General features: G+C 57.8%; 2 long non-coding RNA genes across 2 annotated transcripts; both read right to left on the bottom strand.

Annotated features, from left to right (window-relative positions):
- Positions 1-629: 629 nt before the first annotated feature.
- On the bottom strand, positions 630-1,640 carry LOC309674952. Its single transcript, XR_014269439.1, has 3 exons — positions 1,566-1,640; positions 1,352-1,447; positions 630-667 (listed from the first exon to the last, which is right to left on the bottom strand). It is a non-coding gene; the product is annotated as an uncharacterized lncRNA (long non-coding RNA).
- Positions 1,641-18,364: 16,724 nt separating this feature from the next.
- Positions 18,365-19,373, bottom strand: LOC309674921. The gene is made up of 3 exons (XR_014269438.1): positions 19,299-19,373; positions 19,085-19,180; positions 18,365-18,402 (listed from the first exon to the last, which is right to left on the bottom strand). It is a non-coding gene; the product is annotated as an uncharacterized lncRNA (long non-coding RNA).
- Between the last annotated feature and the right edge of the window lie 6,565 nt (positions 19,374-25,938).

Here is a 25,938-nt window from a genome sequence, read left to right on the forward strand (position 1 = left end):
TACACAGCTATAATTTGACTCGGGGGAGGGGGGAGTTGGGTGCCGCACGATTAGCGGGGACGTCTGGCCGGCTGCCCTGCCCAGGAGAGATGCTGCTGAACCGCCGGGGAAACGCGCTGCTGACAGCCAGACAGAAACCAAGAACTCCAGAGCGCTCCCTCTGAAGATTGGCAATAAAAAACCGCTAACATTCAACTGTCCCTTTTGAAACGTATCCTTTGTTTAAACATTTGGTTTTAAACATTTCCTTTCTTAAACGTTTAAATGTAACTTTTTTAAAAAACGGCCCTGTTTTTAAAGCTTTAGAACAAATACCTCATTGCCAAAGTACACCGAATACATTGTATGCTACAGCCATTTGGCAGCTGCAGTTTAAACAACGCAAGGACGTTTGTAAATTCTACAATTTTAACCATTTTTAAAGTTTAATTTCGGATAGAAAAATCAGCAAGATGAAAAAGCCCCCATAGGCTTTTACCGGGGAAGGGGGGGGGGGAGGGGATCAAATCCCCGCTCCCGCAATCCATAAGGCCACCAAAAAGGACCGGCAGATGAACTGATGCTTTCGGCTGTGCTGAGTGCGCAGAGGAACGCGTGTTTATGATACCTCGCCTGGTACGACTGAGAACCCAACAAATTCAGAAGACGGGCTGTGGACTTTGGTTTTCTTAAAACAAACAAACAAACAAACAAACAAAAAACCAAAACCAACCCCAAACAAACGGGGAAAAAAAAAAAAAAGAGAAAGAGAAAGAGTGCAAAGTCTCGTTGCCAAATAAGGCCATTAGGGAAGCAGTAGCTCACCAAAAACACATCGGGACCCGCTGTCACCACTTACAAGGCTGCCAGTGCTTCCTGGCAAAGCCCGGAAAACACGCAGAAGCCACCCTGCTTTGTCCCACTTTGTCCCTGTCTCTTCTCTGACCTCGACTGCTTTGCGTACAGAGGCTAGTATCTCAGTAAGGTTATCCAGGACTACTGGAAGCTATTTTAAAAACCTGTGGACTGAAAAAGCATAAAGCTTTTACCACGAAAACAAAGTCTCTTTCTTCGGAACATCTGAACCCTTGCGAACCCTTTCTTGCCTCTTTTAGTGCAACATTATTCTCACAGTGCCAGTTAACGGTAAGCACACAGAAAGAGATGATGCTTTCGGGCGGAGAAAATAAGCGGAGCGAAGCAAGCTTTGCATGGGCGCAACGTGCTCCGGAACACACCTTATTTTTAGTATTCGCGTTCAAATATTTCATCGAAAAACTACGGGAGGAGAGTCAGCACATCCTTTGCTTTCACTTCAAAGCCCCCACGACAAGGACCTTAGGAAAAACGCAGACGCACATGGGAGACGTACCTGGTCCTGGCAGAGCACTCTGGATCCTTTCCGTGTGTCCCGTACCGTCACGGCAGAAGAAAGGGTGACCGCGGAGAAAGGCTGGCCGTTGACAACCTGCCGAGAGAGGAAAAAAACCCGTGAACGCAAAGCCAGGTAGGAATCTCAAGCTGCCTTCTTCCCTGAAGGTTTGCCCAGACGACAGCTGAGCGGAGGAAAAAGTACTTGGCATCACCTTTGGGACGCTTCCTGCTGCTGTTGTTGTTCTGCCTTCAGAAATCGTACTCGGAGCCAAGTTTTTCACTACCGGTCCAAGCGCTTCCCTTCCTGGTATCACCAGCACATTTACACAGGCAAGTCACTTCATTGCTCTGCTCAAATCAGCCAAAGGAAAGTTACAGCCCTGAGAGTGGAGTGCAAAAGGAGAGGTCAGGCAGCAAAAGGGCTCTGCAGGCTGCCACCAGGCAACACTGCGCTCTGCTTTGGAAACCACGCGCATGCCCCACACAAACCCACAACCCCCGCAAAAAAAAAAAAAAAAAAAAAAAAAAAACAAACCAAACCAAAAACTCCCAGCCCTGAGGGAGCTGGGGGGAAAGGAGTGAAAGGGAACCGCACGGTTAAGTGACATTTGGCCGTTACACTGACCGTGTACTTCAGCGGCTCTCCGAGCCTACCCCTCAATCTGCGCAACGACCAGTCCTTTTCTGGAAGGACAAGCTTCTCAGACTTAAAAACCCTAGATCGGAGGCTCCACGCAACAGAAGGTGGGTTGAGCCACAGGACAACATGCCATCAACACTGAAAGATAAAAAAAAGTTGAGTAAAAACCAAGCAAAACATCAGTTTCCATCGCGTTTCATTCATTCCGTTTCCACTGGCACCTAGGTGCTCCAAAATTAACCACGCTCGCGCCACGGACTCCTAACGATTCAGTTACGCAGGGAAAGAGAAAAGGCTATTTCCAACTTGCCCATAAAAGTAGCATGAACAAACAGAAGGGAAACACCGGACCCTAAAGAAGGTATTGGGCAGCTCTTAATTTAGGCGAGAGGAAAGGTGGCTCTTTCACCCCAAAGGAAGACATTCCTAACTACCCAGGCACCAGTCCGGGAAGGAGGCGCGCTCTGTTCACTGCAGTCCTGCATCCGCTTTTCTGCGCTGGCAGCAAATTTGCCCTTTCTGCCCGTTTGACGTGGAGTACCCGGAGCGCCCCTGAACTCGCAAACGTGTCTCCCCGCTCCCCCAGCCCCACGCCTGCCATTACCTGAGCAGCTGGCGGAATCAATCCCGCAGGATTTTCTTCCCGGGACGCACAAGGGGACGCTGGGAAAAGAGGAGGCGAGAAATGACCCTCTTTGTCGCAGCCAGACAACGGGCACAAGCCGGGGGACCCCCAGCCCACCTCTGCCCTCGGGAGCGGGGCCCAGACAGGTGCTTGGCGGGGATTTAACCCCCCCGGCAAGAGGCCGGGCTCCCCGCCGGCAGAAGCACCGCTCGCCTCCCCTCTGCTCGCAGCTCCTCGCTTGGGACAGCCCAGCCTGCACCCGGCCGCTCTTCAGCCCTGCGGGAAGTGCAGTTTGGCCGGCGGCTGCTCCAGCCAACACACGCTCCGGCTAATTGCAGCTCCTGCTCGTTACCGCTGCCGGGAGTCTTGCCTCTGGCTAATGCGTGCTCCGGACAGAGGACACCCCATCTCCCTCCAGCTCCTGCTTGCCAAGCTCTGGCTAATTGAAGCCCCGGCTCTGCACTGAAGCTCCAGCTGATTTCAACTCCTTCTTCCCAGCTCCACCTACTTGCAATAGCCTGGGCTGTTGACGGGGTCGTCAACCAATCAGCGTCCTGACTTGAGTGTTAGGGTTAAACACCATGGCTTTACACAGTATAAATATCAATAAGTTGCTATGATTAATCGCTTAATATCTATGCTCAGCAATGTCCAAAGAAGAGCTAGATTCAAAGAGGAGAGGCGTGCCAGGTCTGAAAAGCGCCTTTCCCCCCGAGAGACATGGAGTTCAGTCAGCTGCGTGCCAGCCTCCTGAACTCGGGGGTCCCATGGCACCAGACCCCCACCTGCGGGGAGGGTCCACGCACCTTGCCCACCCCCTGCTTTTCCCCGCAGCACCCAACGCCTCCCAATTCCTCTCTGCCTCCCCCCCCCCCGGCCCCTGCAAAACCAGCCAGGCTGGAGTCTGCTCTTAACCCCCAAACCCGCTCGTTTAGTGCCCCTTTCTGAGCTCATAACCTCAGCTGCTGGGCCCCTTCTCAAGCCCCAAAAACGCAGGACCGCACCCCTGCTCCTCAGCCCAAAGCCACACAACTCCGCCTCTTTCTGCACCCCAAAACCAGCCCCGGGAACCTGCTTTCCAGCCCTCGGGGCAGAAGACCTGCTCTCTGTTTCGGGCCCCGAAGCGGCTCACCCCCTCTGCTTCCTCACCCCCTCGGCAGTCCCCGCGGGCCACGCTGAGGGCCAGCCCGAGCGCAGCCACCCCACAGCCCGCCACCCCCAGGGCCCACAGACACTTTTGGGGAGCGCTGGGCAAGTGCGGAGGGCCCGACCCCACCGCGCTGCGGGGAAGCGCCGGCACGGCCCGGGCGCCGCTTCACTATCGCCCTTTCGGCCTTTATTTCTCCGGCACCGCCAGCCCCGCACCCCAAACTCCCCAGGCCCAAGGCACCCCGCGGGGAGCCGGGCCCAGCCAGTCCCGCTCCGAGCCTACAGTGCCCCCCCTCAAGCCCCCCGTTCAGCGCCCCTTCCCCCTCCCCCGTCACCCCTCAGGGCCCTCTACAGCCCCCCCGCCATGTTCCCTCGGCCCCCCGCATCGTTGCCCACCGCCCACCGCCCCCCGCTCACCTTGACGCGCTCCAGCTGCCTCAACGGCTGCCTCGCGGCGAGCCCGCGGGCCGGGCCGGCACTGGACCCGCACGCCGGGCTGCGCTTTCCCCCCGCTCCGCTCCGCTCCGCTCCGCTTTCGAACTGGGCGCCATTTTCCCCCGGCCCCCTCGGCTTCCGGAGCGTCCCGGCCCGCCCTCGCCGCGCGCCCATTGGCCGTCGCCCGCACCCCTCTTTGGGAGGCCCCGCTCCATTGGCTCGGCGTTGCCGTCAGTCCCCGCCGCGCCCCACCTCGGCGAGGCAATTCGGCCAATCGGAGCGTGGCTCCCGCGCTGTGATTGGCCCGCACTCCCGCCCATCAGCCCGGGAGCGGTTGCCATGGTGACGCGGCGGCGGCGGCGGCGCGGGGTCGTTGCCGGGGCGACGGGCAGGTGCGGCCGCGCCTGCGCGGCGCGGAGTGGGGGGCGGATTTACCAAACCCGCGGCTTTTTCTTCTTCAAAACCGGATCGGTTTGTGTGCGACGGCACAAAATAAAACCGTCGCGCCTTCTTCCCCTCTTGCCTTCCGTCAGCTCTCGGGTAACGCCCGGGGGCTACCCGGAGCCGGCTCGGCTCCAGCGGAGCGGCAGCCTGCCGCAGGCGGCGGCTTGAAGCCCCCGCCCCGCCAGCGCCGGGCGGCCGGCGGGCGGGAGACACCCCCGCACGCGCCGAAGGAGCCCGCTCGTCTCCCCGGTGGTCCTGGCCCTCCCCCGCCGCCGGGGGCGGCGCCCGGCAACGGCCCGTGCGGGACCGGCGCTGCAGGGCGGGGCCGAGGCGGGCGGGGAAGAGGGGCCGAGACGGGGAGGCGGGGGGGAAGACGGCAGGCAGCCGGGGCCGAGGGCTAGTGGCGAGGCGGGGCCGGGACGAGCGGGGAGGCGGGGCCGAGGAGGGCGGGAGGCGCGGCAGAGGCCGGGAAGGAGGCAGGACCCACGAGAGCGCTGTACTGCGCGGGCGCGGCCGCCCGGCTGCAGTACTGACTTGCGGCCGCCAGGCGGCAGATGCGAGCGCAGTCCATCGCGCCGTAGCGCGCATGCGCCGATCCCCGGCCGCAGTACCGGCGTTCGGTCGCACGGTGGCGGCAGCGAGCGCGCGGCAGTTCGCTGTCCTGCGCACGCGCGCCCCTCGCACCATCGCGCTGTACTGCGCATGAGCGGCTCCCCGGGTGCAGGACCGGCTTTTGGTCGCCTGGTGGCAGAAGCGAGCGCAGACGCGCGCCGTACTGCGCATGCGCGCATCCCCGCTGCAGGGGCGGGGGAACCGGGGGCCGAGCAGGGCTGGGCGGGGCCAGCGAGGCGGGGCCGGGGCGGGAGGCGGGGCTCCGGCAGAGGTCAGCCAAGCGCGGGAGGCGGGACCCAGGGGACAGGAGGCGGGGCCGAGGAGGGGTGGCAGGTGGGGCAGCCCGGCGAGGCGGGGCAGCCCGGCGAGGCGGGGCCTATGGCAACCGGGGGCGGGGAGGGGGCGTGGCCGAGGAGGGCTACAACCCCCCTGCGCGGGAGGGGGGGGAACGGGGACGGACCGCCCCCAGGGGAGCCGGCCGGGGGAACCCACAGCGGGGGACTCACGGGGGGCGCCCCACTCTCCGCAACTCGCCCACGCTGGAGCCACCAAACTGCCGCCGCTGCACCCACCTTTTCCTCACGTCGGGGTGGGCGTTTCTTCACTTTTCCACAATGCTCAGCTTTGGGGCTTTTTAACGCTTATCCACCACGCGACCATTGGTGATTTTTGCTTCTGAGCATGGAAAAGGGGTTTTTTGCTTTCCAGCTGCGCCAAGCCAGGTGGATGGGGCTTGCCCGGGAGACCCAAGTTGGGAAAGTTTTTCTTCTTTTTTTTTTTTTTTTTTTTCCCCCAAAACAGAAAATTGGGGTTCCCCCCCCCCCTGCAGACCCAGAAGTAGGGCTTTGGGGTACTTTTGTGCTGTGGTGGCAACTCCCGCTTTGCGTGCACAGCCCGGCAGGGGAAAGCGGCCCCAAATTGGGATGGGAAAAGGGGGAGAAGGGGAAGGGGAAGAAGGGGAAGGGGTAGTTTTTAAAAGCGCTTTTACATCTTAAAAAAAAAAAAATAAAAATGGGGAAGGGTGCAGGGCGGTGTGGTGGGGTTTTAAGGGCTTTCCGTAAATAGGCTTTCCTTGCATTTCAAAACCCTTACCGAGAATAGACATGTCCCCTAGGTATCCATTTACACACAGACATAGATATATTTAGGGTCAATATAAGCCTGAGGAATACCGGAAAACCTCGAGGAGCTGAAGGGGAGAGACAGAGCAGGTAAAGAAAAGGGCGGGCAGCCCGGCAGACAGAGAACGACAGAGCCAAAAATGGGCTCTGGGACACACCTTTTTATAGTCTAAAATCCTTTACGTAACAGAGTAGATCTAGGGGTTTATTCCAAACTCCTCCTATGTAAAGCAATGAATATTCATTTATTAAGAGACTAAAATGTGAGATTTTTCTTTATTTCAATGCCTCACGCCCATATTTACAGGTTTTAAAGTTTGCTAATCCCCCCCCCCCCGAATTTTCAGACATTTGGGGGCTGTGATCCGCCTCTTTTCAGGCGACCCCCGTGTGACCCCCCCATCCCCCACTCACCTGCTCCTCTGCAGCATCACTGCCCACGCTCCCTCAGGGCCCCTGGGCTGCCCCAAATGACATCATCACCCACACACACCCACCCCCTTTTTATTCCCCCCCCAAAAAAAGGCACAAAGCCAGCAGACCCAGGGCTGGCCCCGTCCCCTCGGGCCGCTCAGCCACCGGCAGGCAAACCTGGTGTGGGATCATTACTGGAGGTGACTTAGAAATTAAGGTAATGCCCCGTTTTGAAGAAAAGTGCAGCGTGGAGGAAACTCTCCAGGGCAGAGTGCAGCTGGTGTGCAAAGGATGCGTTTCACAAAGGTCCCCGAGGCAACCTTAGATGTTGACGACATTGGGGGAGTCCGGTGCGCCAACTCTAAGGAAAAACAGCGCGGCGGATGGAGCGGAGTGGAGATGCCACGGCCAAACTCTGCGATCAAATGGGAACTTGAGAGTCAAATGGAACCCCTGAAGGCCTTATGGAACTGATAAGCTGCCCAATTGTTACCCTGAGCCAACCATCTGTCATTTTGGACAAAATGCTATCCTTTGGGTGAAATTTGCTCATTATAATGTCATTATAATACCAAAACACACCTCCATCCCAAAAGCTACCCGCCTCCGAGGTGCGACCGCTCCTCACGGAGTCCTCGCTCTGAATTTTTCGTAGTCTATACCTTTAAAAGCCAAGCGAGAGAATTTTACACCAATCGTAACACAAGTAGGTATGACTAGAGTCCATCAGGCTCCACCTGAAAGGTTAAAAAAAAAAAAAACGAGAGGTATGAAAATAGCGTCAGAGAGGAGGGATGTCAGGGAAGATACCAACGCGGGCAGGGAAATGCCATGGCCGACCACCTGTGACTGCTGGCGTCCGTCGACGGGCTGAGCCTCTCCTCGCCCCCCACAAGGACGCTCGTGGGGAAGATTCGAACGCTCGGCTATGCCAAGTGCTTCCCCGGGAAACTTAGAAATCTCTATAGAGTTGTTTTAGAACTTAGCGCATTTGTAGCCAGGCTGTATCACTAACATCTTTAGTATTCGCACGGGCTTTGCAGACGGTCACTATCACCGGCACTCCAAAAGAACTTGTGCCTCTGTCGCTTCAATAAACGACACTTTTCACCAATCTAGCCGTGAGAGTTCCTAGTGAACGCCACCCAAATCCTTACGTGTGGCCATGCTGGTTCACGGGACGCCGCTTGATCCGATTGCGTGTGGTGCTATTAGTGCCTCCGTAATCGTGATAGTTCAATAGTACATATTGAACGCCACCGGACTTTTAATGCCAAATCGGGCATCGCTCAGAACCTAAGCCTCGCCGCCCCCAGCCCCTCTGAGACAGCCTGGAACGCAAAGGGCTTTCTTGTCTGCCAAATTACTTTGCCCTTTAACACAACACCTGGGCAGGGGGAGGTCTACTGAGCGTCGCCAGACCCGTACGGCGAGACACCTGAAACACCAAAAGCCCCAATTATATTTCAGCAGATTAACAAAGAGCACAGAAGAAAGCAGAGGAATTCCCTCACACCGAGGCACGAGGCGGCAGCGCAGCGACAGGAGGACTCCTGTAGGGAAACAGCTCAGCGCCAAATACAGCGTGGCCTTTCAAAGCCAGAGCGACTGGAACTCTTCCGGTCAGTATTAAGACTAAGTGCCGCCTGCTGCCATTCTGAGCACGGCAGTAAACCCTCGGGCTGGCTCTAGGAAACCCCTCCTGCCTTCCTCACGGCGCTGCCGCGGGGACCTCCCCCTGCCAGGCTGCCGCACAGGGCTGGGCCGTGACCAGAATCGACGCGACGGACCCCCTCAAACAGCCACAGCCCTCATGCCACTGCTGCTGCACACCTTGCTGGGTCAGTACAGCCGAAAGGGAAGGGTAAAACTCCAAAGAGTGCAATGAACAAGAACGAACAAAGCTCAGTCCTTCACTCTACGCTGAAGAGGTGCACGTATGCTTAGAGATCTCTCGCTCTCTCTCTCTCTGCAATAAGAATACTTATAGTATAAAAGTATTTGACTTTCCTTTGGCACTAAATGAACTTGCCCAGCTGTCAATCCATACCATTAAACCATCCATCTCCAAAATACACAGCTATAATTTGACTCGGGGGAGGGGGGAGTTGGGTGCCGCACGATTAGCGGGGACGTCTGGCCGGCTGCCCTGCCCAGGAGAGATGCTGCTGAACCGCCGGGGAAACGCGCTGCTGACAGCCAGACAGAAACCAAGAACTCCAGAGCGCTCCCTCTGAAGATTGGCAATAAAAAACCGCTAACATTCAACTGTCCCTTTTGAAACGTATCCTTTGTTTAAACATTTGGTTTTAAACATTTCCTTTCTTAAACGTTTAAATGTAACTTTTTTAAAAAACGGCCCTGTTTTTAAAGCTTTAGAACAAATACCTCATTGCCAAAGTACACCGAATACATTGTATGCTACAGCCATTTGGCAGCTGCAGTTTAAACAACGCAAGGACGTTTGTAAATTCTACAATTTTAACCATTTTTAAAGTTTAATTTAGGATAGAAAAATCAGCAAGATGAAAAAGCCCCCATAGGCTTTTACCGGGGAAGGGGGGGGGGGGGGAGGGGATCAAATCCCCGCTCCCGCAATCCATAAGGCCACCAAAAAGGACCGGCAGATGAACTGATGCTTTCGGCTGTGCTGAGTGCGCAGAGGAACGCGTGTTTATGATACCTCGCCTGGTACGACTGAGAACCCAACAAATTCAGAAGACGGGCTGTGGACTTTGGTTTTCTTAAAACAAACAAACAAACAAACAAACAAAAAACCAAAACCAACCCCAAACAAACGGGAAAAAAAAAAAAAGAGAAAGAGAAAGAGTGCAAAGTCTCGTTGCCAAATAAGGCCATTAGGGAAGCAGTAGCTCACCAAAAACACATCGGGACCCGCTGTCACCACTTACAAGGCTGCCAGTGCTTCCTGGCAAAGCCCGGAAAACACGCAGAAGCCACCCTGCTTTGTCCCACTTTGTGCCTGTCTCTTCTCTGACCTCGACTGCTTTGCGTACAGAGGCTAGTATCTCAGTAAGGTTATCCAGGACTACTGGAAGCTATTTTAAAAACCTGTGGACTGAAAAAGCATAAAGCTTTTACCACGAAAACAAAGTCTCTTTCTTCGGAACATCTGAACCCTTGCGAACCCTTTCTTGCCTCTTTTAGTGCAACATTATTCTCACAGTGCCAGTTAACGGTAAGCACACAGAAAGAGATGATGCTTTCGGGCGGAGAAAATAAGCGGAGCGAAGCAAGCTTTGCATGGGCGCAACGTGCTCCGGAACACACCTTATTTTTAGTATTCGCGTTCAAATATTTCATCGAAAAACTACGGGAGGAGAGTCAGCACATCCTTTGCTTTCACTTCAAAGCCCCCACGACAAGGACCTTAGGAAAAACGCAGACGCACATGGGAGACGTACCTGGTCCTGGCAGAGCACTCTGGATCCTTTCCGTGTGTCCCGTACCGTCACGGCAGAAGAAAGGGTGACCGCGGAGAAAGGCTGGCCGTTGACAACCTGCCGAGAGAGGAAAAAAACCCGTGAACGCAAAGCCAGGTAGGAATCTCAAGCTGCCTTCTTCCCTGAAGGTTTGCCCAGACGACAGCTGAGCGGAGGAAAAAGTACTTGGCATCACCTTTGGGACGCTTCCTGCTGCTGTTGTTGTTCTGCCTTCAGAAATCCTACTCGGAGCCAAGTTTTTCACTACCGGTCCAAGCGCTTCCCTTCCTGGTATCACCAGCACATTTACACAGGCAAGTCACTTCATTGCTCTGCTCAAATCAGCCAAAGGAAAGTTACAGCCCTGAGAGTGGAGTGCAAAAGGAGAGGTCAGGCAGCAAAAGGGCTCTGCAGGCTGCCACCAGGCAACACTGCGCTCTGCTTTGGAAACCACGCGCATGCCCCACACAAACCCACAACCCCCGCAAAAAAAAAAAAAAAAAAAACAACAAAACAAACCAAACCAAAAACTCCCAGCCCTGAGGGAGCTGGGGGGAAAGGAGTGAAAGGGAACCGCACGGTTAAGTGACATTTGGCCGTTACACTGACCGTGTACTTCAGCGGCTCTCCGAGCCTACCCCTCAATCTGCGCAACGACCAGTCCTTTTCTGGAAGGACAAGCTTCTCAGACTTAAAAACCCTAGATCGGAGGCTCCACGCAACAGAAGGTGGGTTGAGCCACAGGACAACATGCCATCAACACTGAAAGATAAAAAAAAGTTGAGTAAAAACCAAGCAAAACATCAGTTTCCATCGCGTTTCATTCATTCCGTTTCCACTGGCACCTAGGTGCTCCAAAATTAACCACGCTCGCGCCACGGACTCCTAACGATTCAGTTACGCAGGGAAAGAGAAAAGGCTATTTCCAACTTGCCCATAAAAGTAGCATGAACAAACAGAAGGGAAACACCGGACCCTAAAGAAGGTATTGGGCAGCTCTTAATTTAGGCGAGAGGAAAGGTGGCTCTTTCACCCCAAAGGAAGACATTCCTAACTACCCAGGCACCAGTCCGGGAAGGAGGCGCGCTCTGTTCACTGCAGTCCTGCATCCGCTTTTCTGCGCTGGCAGCAAATTTGCCCTTTCTGCCCGTTTGACGTGGAGTACCCGGAGCGCCCCTGAACTCGCAAACGTGTCTCCCCGCTCCCCCAGCCCCACGCCTGCCATTACCTGAGCAGCTGGCGGAATCAATCCCGCAGGATTTTCTTCCCGGGACGCACAAGGGGACGCTGGGAAAAGAGGAGGCGAGAAATGACCCTCTTTGTCGCAGCCAGACAACGGGCACAAGCCGGGGGACCCCCACCCCACCTCTGCCCTCGGGAGCGGGGCCCAGACAGGTGCTTGGCGGGGATTTAACCCCCCCGGCAAGAGGCCGGGCTCCCCGCCGGCAGAAGCACCGCTCGCCTCCCCTCTGCTCGCAGCTCCTCGCTTGGGACAGCCCAGCCTGCACCCGGCCGCTCTTCAGCCCTGCGGGAAGTGCAGTTTGGCCGGCGGCTGCTCCAGCCAACACACGCTCCGGCTAATTGCAGCTCCTGCTCGTTACCGCTGCCGGGAGTCTTGCCTCTGGCTAATGCGTGCTCCGGACAGAGGACACCCCATCTCCCTCCAGCTCCTGCTTGCCAAGCTCTGGCTAATTGAAGCCCCGGCTCTGCACTGAAGCTCCAGCTGATTTCAACTCCTTCTTCCCAGCTCCACCTACTTGCAATAGCCTGGGCTGTTGACGGGGTCGTCAACCAATCAGCGTCCTGACTTGAGTGTTAGGGTTAAACACCATGGCTTTACACAGTATAAATATCAATAAGTTGCTATGATTAATCGCTTAATATCTATGCTCAGCAATGTCCAAAGAAGAGCTAGATTCAAAGAGGAGAGGCGTGCCAGGTCTGAAAAGCGCCTTTCCCCCCGAGAGACATGGAGTTCAGTCAGCTGCGTGCCAGCCTCCTGAACTCGGGGGTCCCATGGCACCAGACCCCCACCTGCGGGGAGGGTCCACGCACCTTGCCCACCCCCTGCTTTTCCCCGCAGCACCCAACGCCTCCCAATTCCTCTCTGCCTCCCCCCCCCCGGCCCCTGCAAAACCAGCCAGGCTGGAGTCTGCTCTTAACCCCCAAACCCGCTCGTTTAGTGCCCCTTTCTGAGCTCATAACCTCAGCTGCTGGGCCCCTTCTCAAGCCCCAAAAACGCAGGACCGCACCCCTGCTCCTCAGCCCAAAGCCACACAACTCCGCCTCTTTCTGCACCCCAAAACCAGCCCCGGGAACCTGCTTTCCAGCCCTCGGGGCAGAAGACCTGCTCTCTGTTTCGGGCCCCGAAGCGGCTCACCCCCTCTGCTTCCTCACCCCCTCGGCAGTCCCCGCGGGCCACGCTGAGGGCCAGCCCGAGCGCAGCCACCCCACAGCCCGCCACCGCCAGGGCCCACAGACACTTTTGGGGAGCGCTGGGCAAGTGCGGAGGGCCCGACCCCACCGCGCTGCGGGGAAGCGCCGGCACGGCCCGGGCGCCGCTTCACTATCGCCCTTTCGGCCTTTATTTCTCCGGCACCGCCAGCCCCGCACCCCAAACTCCCCAGGCCCAAGGCACCCCGCGGGGAGCCGGGCCCAGCCAGCCCCGCTCCGAGCCTACAGTGCCCCCCCTCAAGCCCCCCGTTCAGCGCCCCTTCCCCCTCCCCCGTCACCCCTCAGGGCCCTCTACAGCCCCCCCGCCATGTTCCCTCGGCCCCCCGCATCGTTGCCCACCGCCCCCCGCTCACCTTGACGCGCTCCAGCTGCCTCAACGGCTGCCTCGCGGCGAGCCCGCGGGCCGGGCCGGCACTGGACCCGCACGCCGGGCTGCGCTTTCCCCCCGCTCCGCTCCGCTCCGCTCCGCTTTCGAACTGGGCGCCATTTTCCCCCGGCCCCCTCGGCTTCCGGAGCGTCCCGGCCCGCCCTCGCCGCGCGCCCATTGGCCGTCGCCCGCACCCCTCTTTGGGAGGCCCCGCTCCATTGGCTCGGCGTTGCCGTCAGTCCCCGCCGCGCCCCACCTCGGCGAGGCAATTCGGCCAATCGGAGCGTGGCTCCCGCGCTGTGATTGGCCCGCACTCCCGCCCATCAGCCCGGGAGCGGTTGCCATGGTGACGCGGCGGCGGCGGCGGCGCGGGGCCGTTGCCGGGGCGACGGGCAGGTGCGGCCGCGCCTGCGCGGCGCGGAGTGGGGGGCGGATTTACCAAACCCGCGGCTTTTTCTTCTTCAAAACCGGATCGGTTTGTGTGCGACGGCACAAAATAAAACCGTCGCGCCTTCTTCCCCTCTTGCCTTCCGTCAGCTCTCGGGTAACGCCCGGGGGCTACCCGGAGCCGGCTCGGCTCCAGCGGAGCGGCAGCCTGCCGCAGGCGGCGGCTTGAAGCCCCCGCCCCGCCAGCGCCGGGCGGCCGGCGGGCGGGAGACACCCCCGCACGCGCCGAAGGAGCCCGCTCGTCTCCCCGGTGGTCCTGGCCCTCCCCCGCCGCCGGGGGCGGCGCCCGGCAACGGCCCGTGCGGGACCGGCGCTGCAGGGCGGGGCCGAGGCGGGCGGGGAAGAGGGGCCGAGACGGGGAGGCGGGGGGGAAGACGGCAGGCAGCCGGGGCCGAGGGCTAGTGGCGAGGCGGGGCCGGGACGAGCGGGGAGGCGGGGCCGAGGAGGGCGGGAGGCGCGGCAGAGGCCGGGAAGGAGGCAGGACCCACGAGAGCGCTGTACTGCGCGGGCGCGGCCGCCCGGCTGCAGTACTGACTTGCGGCCGCCAGGCGGCAGATGCGAGCGCAGACCATCGCGCCGTAGCGCGCATGCGCCGATCCCCGGCCGCAGTACCGGCGTTCGGTCGCACGGTGGCGGCAGCGAGCGCGCGGCAGTTCGCTGTCCTGCGCACGCGCGCCCCTCGCACCATCGCGCTGTACTGCGCATGAGCGGCTCCCCGGGTGCAGGACCGGCTTTTGGTCGCCTGGTGGCAGAAGCGAGCGCAGACGCGCGCCGTACTGCGCATGCGCGCATCCCCGCTGCAGGGGCGGGGGAACCGGGGGCCGAGCAGGGCTGGGCGGGGCCAGCGAGGCGGGGCCGGGGCGGGAGGCGGGGCTCCGGCAGAGGTCAGCCAAGCGTGGGAGGCGAGGCCCAGGGGACAGGAGGCGGGGCCGAGGAGGGGTGGCAGGTGGGGCAGCGCGGGGAGGCGGGGCCTATGGCAACCGGGGGCGGGGAGGGGGCGTGGCCGAGGAGGGCTACAACCTCCCTGCGCGGGAGGGGGGGGGAACGGGGACGGACCGCCCCCAGGGGAGCCGGCCGGGGGAACCCACAGCGGGGGACTCACGGGGGGCGCCCCACTCTCCGCAACTCGCCCACGCTGGAGCCACCAAACTGCCGCCGCTGCACCCACCTTTTCCTCACGTCGGGGTGGGCGTTTCTTCACTTTTCCACAATGCTCAGCTTTGGGGCTTTTTAACGCTTATCCACCACGCGACCATTGGTGATTTTTGCTTCTGAGCGTGGAAAAGGGGTTTTTTGCTTTCCAGCTGCGCCAAGCCAGGTGGATGGGGCTTGCCCGGGAGACCCAAGTTGGGAAAGTTTTTCTTCTTTTTTTTTTTTTTTTTTTTTTTTTCCCCAAAACAGAAAATTGGGGTTCCCCCCCCCCTGCAGACCCAGAAGTAGGGCTTTGGGGTACTTTTGTGCTGTGGTGGCAACTCCCGCTTTGCGTGCACAGCCCGGCAGGGGAAAGCGGCCCCAAATTGGGATGGGAAAAGGGGGAGAAGGGGAAGGGGGAGAAGGGGAAGGGGTAGTTTTTAAAAGCGCTTTTACATCTTAAAAAAAAAATAATAAAAATGGGGAAGGGTGCAGGGCGGTGTGGCGGGGTTTTAAGGGCTTTCCGTAAATAGGCTTTCCTTGCATTTCAAAAACCGTACCGAGAATAGACATGTCCCCTAGGTATCCATTTACACACAGACATAGATATATTTAGGGTCAATATAAGCCTGAGGAATACCGGAAAACCTCGAGGAGCTGAAGGGGAGAGACAGAGCAGGTAAAGAAAAGGGCGGGCAGCCCGGCAGACAGAGAACGACAGAGCCAAAAATGGGCTCTGGGACACACCTTTTTATAGTCTAAAATCCTTTACGTAACAGAGTAGATCTAGGGGTTTATTCCAAACTCCTCCTATGTAAAGCAATGAATATTCATTTATTAAGAGACTAAAATGTGAGATTTTTCTTTATTTCAATGCCTCACGCCCATATTTACAGGTTTTAAAGTTTGCTAATCCCCCCCCCCCCCCCGAATTTTCAGACATTTGGGGGCTGTGATCCGCCTCTTTTCAGGCGACCCCCGTGTGACCCCCCCATCCCCCACTCACCTGCTCCTCTGCAGCATCACTGCCCACGCTCCCTCAGGGCCCCTGGGCTGCCCCAAATGACATCATCACCCACACACACCCACCCCCTTTTTATTCCCCCCCCAAAAAAAGGCACAAAGCCAGCGGACCCAGGGCTGGCCCCGTCCCCTCGGGCCGCTCAGCCACCGGCAGGCAAACCTGGTGTGGGATCATTACTGGAGGTGACTTAGAAATTAAGGTAATGCCCCGTTTTGAAGAAAAGTGCAGCGTGGAGGAAACTCTCCAGGGCAGAGTGCAGCTGGTGTGCAAAGGATGCGTTTCACAAAGGTCCCCGAGGCAACCTTAGATGTTGACGACATTGGGGGAGTCCGGTGCGCCAACTCTAAGGAAAAACAGCGCGGCAGATGGAGCGGAGTGTGGAGATGCCACGGCCAAACTCTGCGATCAAATGGGAACTTGAGAGTCAAATGGAACCCCTGAAGGCCTTATGGAACTGATAAGCTGCCCAATTGTTACCCTGAGCCAACCATCTGTCATTTTGGACAAAATGCTATCCTTTGGGTGAAATTTGCTCATTATAATGTCATTATAATACCAAAACACACCTCCATCCCAAAAGCTACCCGCCTCCGAGGTGCGACCGCTCCTCACGGAGTCCTCGCTCTGAATTTTTCGTAGTCTATACCTTTAAAAGCCAAGCGAGAGAATTTTACACCAATCGTAACACAAGTAGGTATGACTAGAGTCCATCAGGCTCCACCTGAAAGGTTAAAAAAAAAAAAAACGAGAGGTATGAAAATAGCGTCAGAGAGGAGGGATGTCAGGGAAGATACCAACGCGGGCAGGGAAATGCCATGGCCGACCACCTGTGACTGCTGGCGTCCGTCGACGGGCTGAGCCTCTCCTCGCCCCCCACAAGGACGCTCGTGGGGAAGATTCGAACGCTCGGCTATGCCAAGTGCTTCCCCGGGAAACTTAGAAATCTCTATAGAGTTGTTTTAGAACTTAGCGCATTTGTAGCCAGGCTGTATCACTAACATCTTTAGTATTCGCACGGGCTTTGCAGACGGTCACTATCACCGGCACTCCAAAAGAACTTGTGCCTCTGTCGCTTCAATAAACGACACTTTTCACCAATCTAGCCGTGAGAGTTCCTAGTGAACGCCACCCAAATCCTTACGTGTGGCCATGCTGGTTCACGGGACGCCGCTTGATCCGATTGCGTGTGGTGCTATTAGTGCCTCCGTAATCGTGATAGTTCAATAGTACATATTGAACGCCACCGGACTTTTAATGCCAAATCGGGCATCGCTCAGAACCTAAGCCTCGCCGCCCCCAGCCCCTCTGAGACAGCCTGGAACGCAAAGGGCTTTCTTGTCTGCCAAATTACTTTGCCCTTTAACACAACACCTGGGCAGGGGGAGGTCTACTGAGCATCGCCAGACCCGTACGGCGAGACACCTGAAACACCAAAAGCCCCAATTATATTTCAGCAGATTAACAAAGAGCACAGAAGAAAGCAGAGGAATTCCCTCACACCGAGGCACGGGGCGGCAGCGCAGCGACAGGAGGACTCCTGTAGGGAAACAGCTCAGCGCCAAATACAGCGTGGCCTTTCAAAGCCAGAGCGACTGGAACTCTTCCGGTCAGTATTAAGACTAAGTGCCGCCTGCTGCCATTCTGAGCACGGCAGTAAACCCTCGGGCTGGCTCTAGGAAACCCCTCCTGCCTTCCTCACGGCGCTGCCGCGGGGACCTCCCCCTGCCAGGCTGCCGCACAGGGCTGGGCCGTGACCAGAATCGACGCGACGGACCACCTCAAACAGCCACAGCCCTCATGCCACTGCTGCTGCTGCTGCTGCTGCTGCACACCTTGCTGGGTCAGTACAGCCGAAAGGGAAGGGTAAAACTCCAAAGAGTGCAATGAACAAGAACGAACAAAGCTCAGTCCTTCACTCTACGCTGAAGAGGTGCACGTATGCTTAGAGATCTCTCGCTCTCTCTCTCTCTGCAATAAGAATACTTATAGTATAAAAGTATTTGACTTTCCTTTGGCACTAAATGAACTTGCCCAGCTGTCAATCCATACCATTAAACCATCCATCTCCAAAATACACAGCTATAATTTGACTCGGGGGAGGGGGGAGTTGAGTGCCGCACGATTAGCGGGGACGTCTGGCCGGCTGCCCTGCCCAGGAGAGATGCTGCTGAACCGCCGGGGAAACGCGCTGCTGACAGCCAGACAGAAACCAAGAACTCCAGAGTGCTCCCTCTGAAGATTGGCAATAAAAAACCGCTAACATTCAACTGTCCCTTTTGAAACGTATCCTTTGTTTAAACATTTGGTTTTAAACATTTCCTTTCTTAAACGTTTAAATGTAACTTTTTTAAAAAACGGCCCTGTTTTTAAAGCTTTAGAACAAATACCTCATTGCCAAAGTACACCGAATACATTGTATGCTACAGCCATTTGGCAGCTGCAGTTTAAACAACGCAAGGACGTTTGTAAATTCTACAATTTTAACCATTTTTAAAGTTTAATTTAGGATAGAAAAATCAGCAAGATGAAAAAGCCCCCATAGGCTTTTACCGGGGAAGGGGGGGGGGGGGGGAGGGGATCAAATCCCCGCTCCCGCAATCCATAAGGCCACCAAAAAGGACCGGCAGATGAACTGATGCTTTCGGCTGTGCTGAGTGCGCAGAGGAACGCGTGTTTATGATACCTCGCCTGGTACGACTGAGAACCCAACAAATTCAGAAGACGGGCTGTGGACTTTGGTTTTCTTAAAACAAACAAACAAACAAACAAACAAAAAACCAAAACCAACCCCAAACAAACGGGAAAAAAAAAAAAAGAGAAAGAGAAAGAGTGCAAAGTCTCGTTGCCAAATAAGGCCATTAGGGAAGCAGTAGCTCACCAAAAACACATCGGGACCCGCTGTCACCACTTACAAGGCTGCCAGTGCTTCCTGGCAAAGCCCGGAAAACACGCAGAAGCCACCCTGCTTTGTCCCACTTTGTCCCTGTCTCTTCTCTGACCTCGACTGCTTTGCGTACAGAGGCTAGTATCTCAGTAAGGTTATCCAGGACTACTGGAAGCTATTTTAAAAACCTGTGGACTGAAAAAGCATAAAGCTTTTACCACGAAAACAAAGTCTCTTTCTTCGGAACATCTGAACCCTTGCGAACCCTTTCTTGCCTCTTTTAGTGCAACATTATTCTCACAGTGCCAGTTAACGGTAAGCACACAGAAAGAGATGATGCTTTCGGGCGGAGAAAATAAGCGGAGCGAAGCAAGCTTTGCATGGGCGCAACGTGCTCCGGAACACACCTTATTTTTAGTATTCGCGTTCAAATATTTCATCGAAAAACTACGGGAGGAGAGTCAGCACATCCTTTGCTTTCACTTCAAAGCCCCCACGACAAGGACCTTAGGAAAAACGCAGACGCACATGGGAGACGTACCTGGTCCTGGCAGAGCACTCTGGATCCTTTCCGTGTGTCCCGTACCGTCACGGCAGAAGAAAGGGTGACCGCGGAGAAAGGCTGGCCGTTGACAACCTGCCGAGAGAGGAAAAAAACCCGTGAACGCAAAGCCAGGTAGGAATCTCAAGCTGCCTTCTTCCCTGAAGGTTTGCCCAGACGACAGCTGAGCGGAGGAAAAAGTACTTGGCATCACCTTTGGGACGCTTCCTGCTGCTGTTGTTGTTCTGCCTTCAGAAATCGTACTCGGAGCCAAGTTTTTCACTACCGGTCCAAGCGCTTCCCTTCCTGGTATCACCAGCACATTTACACAGGCAAGTCACTTCATTGCTCTGCTCAAATCAGCCAAAGGAAAGTTACAGCCCTGAGAGTGGAGTGCAAAAGGAGAGGTCAGGCAGCAAAAGGGCTCTGCAGGCTGCCACCAGGCAACACTGCGCTCTGCTTTGGAAACCACGCGCATGCCCCACACAAACCCACAACCCCCGCAAAAAAAAAAAAAAAAAAAACAACAAAACAAACCAAACCAAAAACTCCCAGCCCTGAGGGAGCTGGGGGGAAAGGAGTGAAAGGGAACCGCACGGTTAAGTGACATTTGGCCGTTACACTGACCGTGTACTTCAGCGGCTCTCCGAGCCTACCCCTCAATCTGCGCAACGACCAGTCCTTTTCTGGAAGGACAAGCTTCTCAGACTTAAAAACCCTAGATCGGAGGCTCCACGCAACAGAAGGTGGGTTGAGCCACAGGACAACATGCCATCAACACTGAAAGATAAAAAAAAGTTGAGTAAAAACCAAGCAAAACATCAGTTTCCATCGCGTTTCATTCATTCCGTTTCCACTGGCACCTAGGTGCTCCAAAATTAACCACGCTCGCGCCACGGACTCCTAACGATTCAGTTACGCAGGGAAAGAGAAAAGGCTATTTCCAACTTGCCCATAAAAGTAGCATGAACAAACAGAAGGGAAACACCGGACCCTAAAGAAGGTATTGGGCAGCTCTTAATTTAGGCGAGAGGAAAGGTGGCTCTTTCACCCCAAAGGAAGACATTCCTAACTACCCAGGCACCAGTCCGGGAAGGAGGCGCGCTCTGTTCACTGCAGTCCTGCATCCGCTTTTCTGCGCTGGCAGCAAATTTGCCCTTTCTGCCCGTTTGACGTGGAGTACCCGGAGCGCCCCTGAACTCGCAAACGTGTCTCCCCGCTCCCCCAGCCCCACGCCTGCCATTACCTGAGCAGCTGGCGGAATCAATCCCGCAGGATTTTCTTCCCGGGACGCACAAGGGGACGCTGGGAAAAGAGGAGGCGAGAAATGACCCTCTTTGTCGCAGCCAGACAACGGGCACAAGCCGGGGGACCCCCACCCCACCTCTGCCCTCGGGAGCGGGGCCCAGACAGGTGCTTGGCGGGGATTTAACCCCCCCGGCAAGAGGCCGGGCTCCCCGCCGGCAGAAGCACCGCTCGCCTCCCCTCTGCTCGCAGCTCCTCGCTTGGGACAGCCCAGCCTGCACCCGGCCGCTCTTCAGCCCTGCGGGAAGTGCAGTTTGGCCGGCGGCTGCTCCAGCCAACACACGCTCCGGCTAATTGCAGCTCCTGCTCGTTACCGCTGCCGGGAGTCTTGCCTCTGGCTAATGCGTGCTCCGGACAGAGGACACCCCATCTCCCTCCAGCTCCTGCTTGCCAAGCTCTGGCTAATTGAAGCCCCGGCTCTGCACTGAAGCTCCAGCTGATTTCAACTCCTTCTTCCCAGCTCCACCTACTTGCAATAGCCTGGGCTGTTGACGGGGTCGTCAACCAATCAGCGTCCTGACTTGAGTGTTAGGGTTAAACACCATGGCTTTACACAGTATAAATATCAATAAGTTGCTATGATTAATCGCTTAATATCTATGCTCAGCAATGTCCAAAGAAGAGCTAGATTCAAAGAGGAGAGGCGTGCCAGGTCTGAAAAGCGCCTTTCCCCCCGAGAGACATGGAGTTCAGTCAGCTGCGTGCCAGCCTCCTGAACTCGGGGGTCCCATGGCACCAGACCCCCACCTGCGGGGAGGGTCCACGCACCTTGCCCACCCCCTGCTTTTCCCCGCAGCACCCAACGCCTCCCAATTCCTCTCTGCCTCCCCCCCCCCCGGCCCCTGCAAAACCAGCCAGGCTGGAGTCTGCTCTTAACCCCCAAACCCGCTCGTTTAGTGCCCCTTTCTGAGCTCATAACCTCAGCTGCTGGGCCCCTTCTCAAGCCCCAAAAACGCAGGACCGCACCCCTGCTCCTCAGCCCAAAGCCACACAACTCCGCCTCTTTCTGCACCCCAAAACCAGCCCCGGGAACCTGCTTTCCAGCCCTCGGGGCAGAAGACCTGCTCTCTGTTTCGGGCCCCGAAGCGGCTCACCCCCTCTGCTTCCTCACCCCCTCGGCAGTCCCCGCGGGCCACGCTGAGGGCCAGCCCGAGCGCAGCCACCCCACAGCCCGCCACCGCCAGGGCCCACAGACACTTTTGGGGAGCGCTGGGCAAGTGCGGAGGGCCCGACCCCACCGCGCTGCGGGGAAGCGCCGGCACGGCCCGGGCGCCGCTTCACTATCGCCCTTTCGGCCTTTATTTCTCCGGCACCGCCAGCCCCGCACCCCAAACTCCCCAGGCCCAAGGCACCCCGCGGGGAGCCGGGCCCAGCCAGCCCCGCTCCGAGCCTACAGTGCCCCCCCTCAAGCCCCCCGTTCAGCGCCCCTTCCCCCTCCCCCGTCACCCCTCAGGGCCCTCTACAGCCCCCCCGCCATGTTCCCTCGGCCCCCCGCATCGTTGCCCACCGCCCACCGCCCCCCGCTCACCTTGACGCGCTCCAGCTGCCTCAACGGCTGTCTCACGGCTGCCTCGCGGCGAGCCCGCGGGCCGGGCCGGCACTGGACCCGCACGCCGGGCTGCGCTTTCCCCCCGCTCCGCTCCGCTCCGCTCCGCTCCGCTCCGCTTTCGAACTGGGCGCCATTTTCCCCCGGCCCCCTCGGCTTCCGGAGCGTCCCGGCCCGCCCTCGCCGCGCGCCCATTGGCCGTCGCCCGCACCCCTCTTTGGGAGGCCCCGCTCCATTGGCTCGGCGTTGCCGTCAGTCCCCGCCGCGCCCCACCTCGGCTAGGCAATTCGGCCAATCGGAGCGTGGCTCCCGCGCTGTGATTGGCCCGCACTCCCGCCCATCAGCCCGGGAGCGGTTGCCATGGTGACGCGGCGGCGGCGGCGGCGCGGGGCCGTTGCCGGGGCGACGGGCAGGTGCGGCCGCGCCTGCGCGGCGCGGAGTGGGGGGCGGATTTACCAAACCCGCGGCTTTTTCTTCTTCAAAACCGGATCGGTTTGTGTGCGACGGCACAAAATAAAACCGTCGCGCCTTCTTCCCCTCTTGCCTTCCGTCAGCTCTCGGGTAACGCCCGGGGGCTACCCGGAGCCGGCTCGGCTCCAGCGGAGCGGCAGCCTGCCGCAGGCGGCGGCTTGAAGCCCCCGCCCCGCCAGCGCCGGGCGGCCGGCGGGCGGGAGACACCCCCGCACGCGCCGAAGGAGCCCGCTCGTCTCCCCGGTGGTCCTGGCCCTCCCCCGCCGCCGGGGGCGGCGCCCGGCAACGGCCCGTGCGGGACCGGCGCTGCAGGGCGGGGCCGAGGCGGGCGGGGAAGAGGGGCCGAGACGGGGAGGCGGGGGGGAAGACGGCAGGCAGCCGGGGCCGAGGGCTAGTGGCGAGGCGGGGCCGGGACGAGCGGGGAGGCGGGGCCGAGGAGGGCGGGAGGCGCGGCAGAGGCCGGGAAGGAGGCAGGACCCACGAGAGCGCTGTACTGCGCGGGCGCGGCCGCCCGGCTGCAGTACTGACTTGCGGCCGCCAGGCGGCAGATGCGAGCGCAGACCATCGCGCCGTAGCGCGCATGCGCCGATCCCCGGCCGCAGTACCGGCGTTCGGTCGCACGGTGGCGGCAGCGAGCGCGCGGCAGTTCGCTGTCCTGCGCACGCGCGCCCCTCGCACCATCGCGCTGTACTGCGCATGAGCGGCTCCCCGGGTGCAGGACCGGCTTTTGGTCGCCTGGTGGCAGAAGCGAGCGCAGACGCGCGCCGTACTGCGCATGCGCGCATCCCCGCTGCAGGGGCGGGGGAACCGGGGGCCGAGCAGGGCTGGGCGGGGCCAGCGAGGCGGGGCCGGGGCGGGAGGCGGGGCTCCGGCAGAGGTCAGCCAAGCGTGGGAGGCGGGACCCAGGGGACAGGAGGCGGGGCCGAGGAGGGGTGGCAGGTGGGGCAGCCCGGCGAGGCGGGGCAGCCCGGCGAGGCGGGGCCTATGGCAACCGGGGGCGGGGAGGGGGCGTGGCCGAGGAGGGCTACAACCCCCCTGCGCGGGAGGGGGGGGAACGGGGACGGACCGCCCCCAGGGGAGCCGGCCGGGGGAACCCACAGCGGGGGACTCACGGGGGGCGCCCCACTCTCCGCAACTCGCCCACGCTGGAGCCACCAAACTGCCGCCGCTGCACCCACCTTTTCCTCACGTCGGGGTGGGCGTTTCTTCACTTTTCCACAATGCTCAGCTTTGGGGCTTTTTAACGCTTATCCACCACGCGACCATTGGTGATTTTTGCTTCTGAGCGTGGAAAAGGGGTTTTTTGCTTTCCAGCTGCGCCAAGCCAGGTGGATGGGGCTTGCCCGGGAGACCCAAGTTGGGAAAGTTTTTCTTCTTTTTTTTTTTTTTTTTTTTTTTTTCCCCAAAACAGAAAATTGGGGTTCCCCCCCCCCTGCAGACCCAGAAGTAGGGCTTTGGGGTACTTTTGTGCTGTGCTGGCAACTCCCGCTTTGCGTGCACAGCCCGGCAGGGGAAAGCGGCCCCAAATTGGGATGGGAAAAGGGGGAGAAGGGGAAGGGGGAGAAGGGGAAGGGGTAGTTTTTAAAAGCGCTTTTACATCTTAAAAAAAAAAAAATAAAAATGGGGAAGGGTGCAGGGCGGTGTGGCGGGGTTTTAAGGGCTTTCCGTAAATAGGCTTTCCTTGCATTTCAAAACCCTTACCGAGAATAGACATGTCCCCTAGGTATCCATTTACACACAGACATAGATATATTTAGGGTCAATATAAGCCTGAGGAATACCGGAAAACCTCGAGGAGCTGAAGGGGAGAGACAGAGCAGGTAAAGAAAAGGGCGGGCAGCCCGGCAGACAGAGAACGACAGAGCCAAAAATGGGCTCTGGGACACACCTTTTTATAGTCTAAAATCCTTTACGTAACAGAGTAGATCTAGGGGTTTATTCCAAACTCCTCCTATGTAAAGCAATGAATATTCATTTATTAAGAGACTAAAATGTGAGATTTTTCTTTATTTCAATGCCTCACGCCCATATTTACAGGTTTTAAAGTTTGCTAATCCCCCCCCCCCCCCGAATTTTCAGACATTTGGGGGCTGTGATCCGCCTCTTTTCAGGCGACCCCCGTGTGACCCCCCCATCCCCCACTCACCTGCTCCTCTGCAGCATCACTGCCCACGCTCCCTCAGGGCCCCTGGGCTGCCCCAAATGACATCATCACCCACACACACCCACCCCCTTTTTATTCCCCCCCCAAAAAAAGGCACAAAGCCAGCGGACCCAGGGCTGGCCCCGTCCCCTCGGGCCGCTCAGCCACCGGCAGGCAAACCTGGTGTGGGATCATTACTGGAGGTGACTTAGAAATTAAGGTAATGCCCCGTTTTGAAGAAAAGTGCAGCGTGGAGGAAACTCTCCAGAGCAGAGTGCAGCTGGTGTGCAAAGGATGCGTTTCACAAAGGTCCCCGAGGCAACCTTAGATGTTGACGACATTGGGGGAGTCCGGTGCGCCAACTCTAAGGAAAAACAGCGCGGCGGATGGAGCGGAGTGTGGAGATGCCACGGCCAAACTCTGCGATCAAATGGGAACTTGAGAGTCAAATGGAACCCCTGAAGGCCTTATGGAACTGATAAGCTGCCCAATTGTTACCCTGAGCCAACCATCTGTCATTTTGGACAAAATGCTATCCTTTGGGTGAAATTTGCTCATTATAATGTCATTATAATACCAAAACACACCTCCATCCCAAAAGCTACCCGCCTCCGAGGTGCGACCGCTCCTCACGGAGTCCTCGCTCTGAATTTTTCGTAGTCTATACCTTTAAAAGCCAAGCGAGAGAATTTTACACCAATCGTAACACAAGTAGGTATGACTAGAGTCCATCAGGCTCCACCTGAAAGGTTAAAAAAAAAAAAAAACGAGAGGTATGAAAACAGCGTCAGAGAGGAGGGATGTCAGGGAAGATACCAACGCGGGCAGGGAAATGCCATGGCCGACCACCTGTGACTGCTGGCGTCCGTCGACGGGCTGAGCCTCTCCTCGCCCCCCACAAGGACGCTCGTGGGGAAGATTCGAACGCTCGGCTATGCCAAGTGCTTCCCCGGGAAACTTAGAAATCTCTATAGAGTTGTTTTAGAACTTAGCGCATTTGTAGCCAGGCTGTATCACTAACATCTTTAGTATTCGCACGGGCTTTGCAGACGGTCACTATCACCGGCACTCCAAAAGAACTTGTGCCTCTGTCGCTTCAATAAACGACACTTTTCACCAATCTAGCCGTGAGAGTTCCTAGTGAACGCCACCCAAATCCTTACGTGTGGCCGTGCTGGTTCACGGGACGCCGCTTGATCCGATTGCGTGTGGTGCTATTAGTGCCTCCGTAATCGTGATAGTTCAATAGTACATATTGAACGCCACCGGACTTTTAATGCCAAATCGGGCATCGCTCAGAACCTAAGCCTCGCCGCCCCCAGCCCCTCTGAGACAGCCTGGAACGCAAAGGGCTTTCTTGTCTGCCAAATTACTTTGCCCTTTAACACA

The sequence above is a fragment of the Vanellus vanellus genome, assembly GCF_965231255.1.
Source record: "Vanellus vanellus genome assembly, chromosome: 8".
NCBI lineage: Eukaryota > Metazoa > Chordata > Aves > Charadriiformes > Charadriidae > Vanellus > Vanellus vanellus.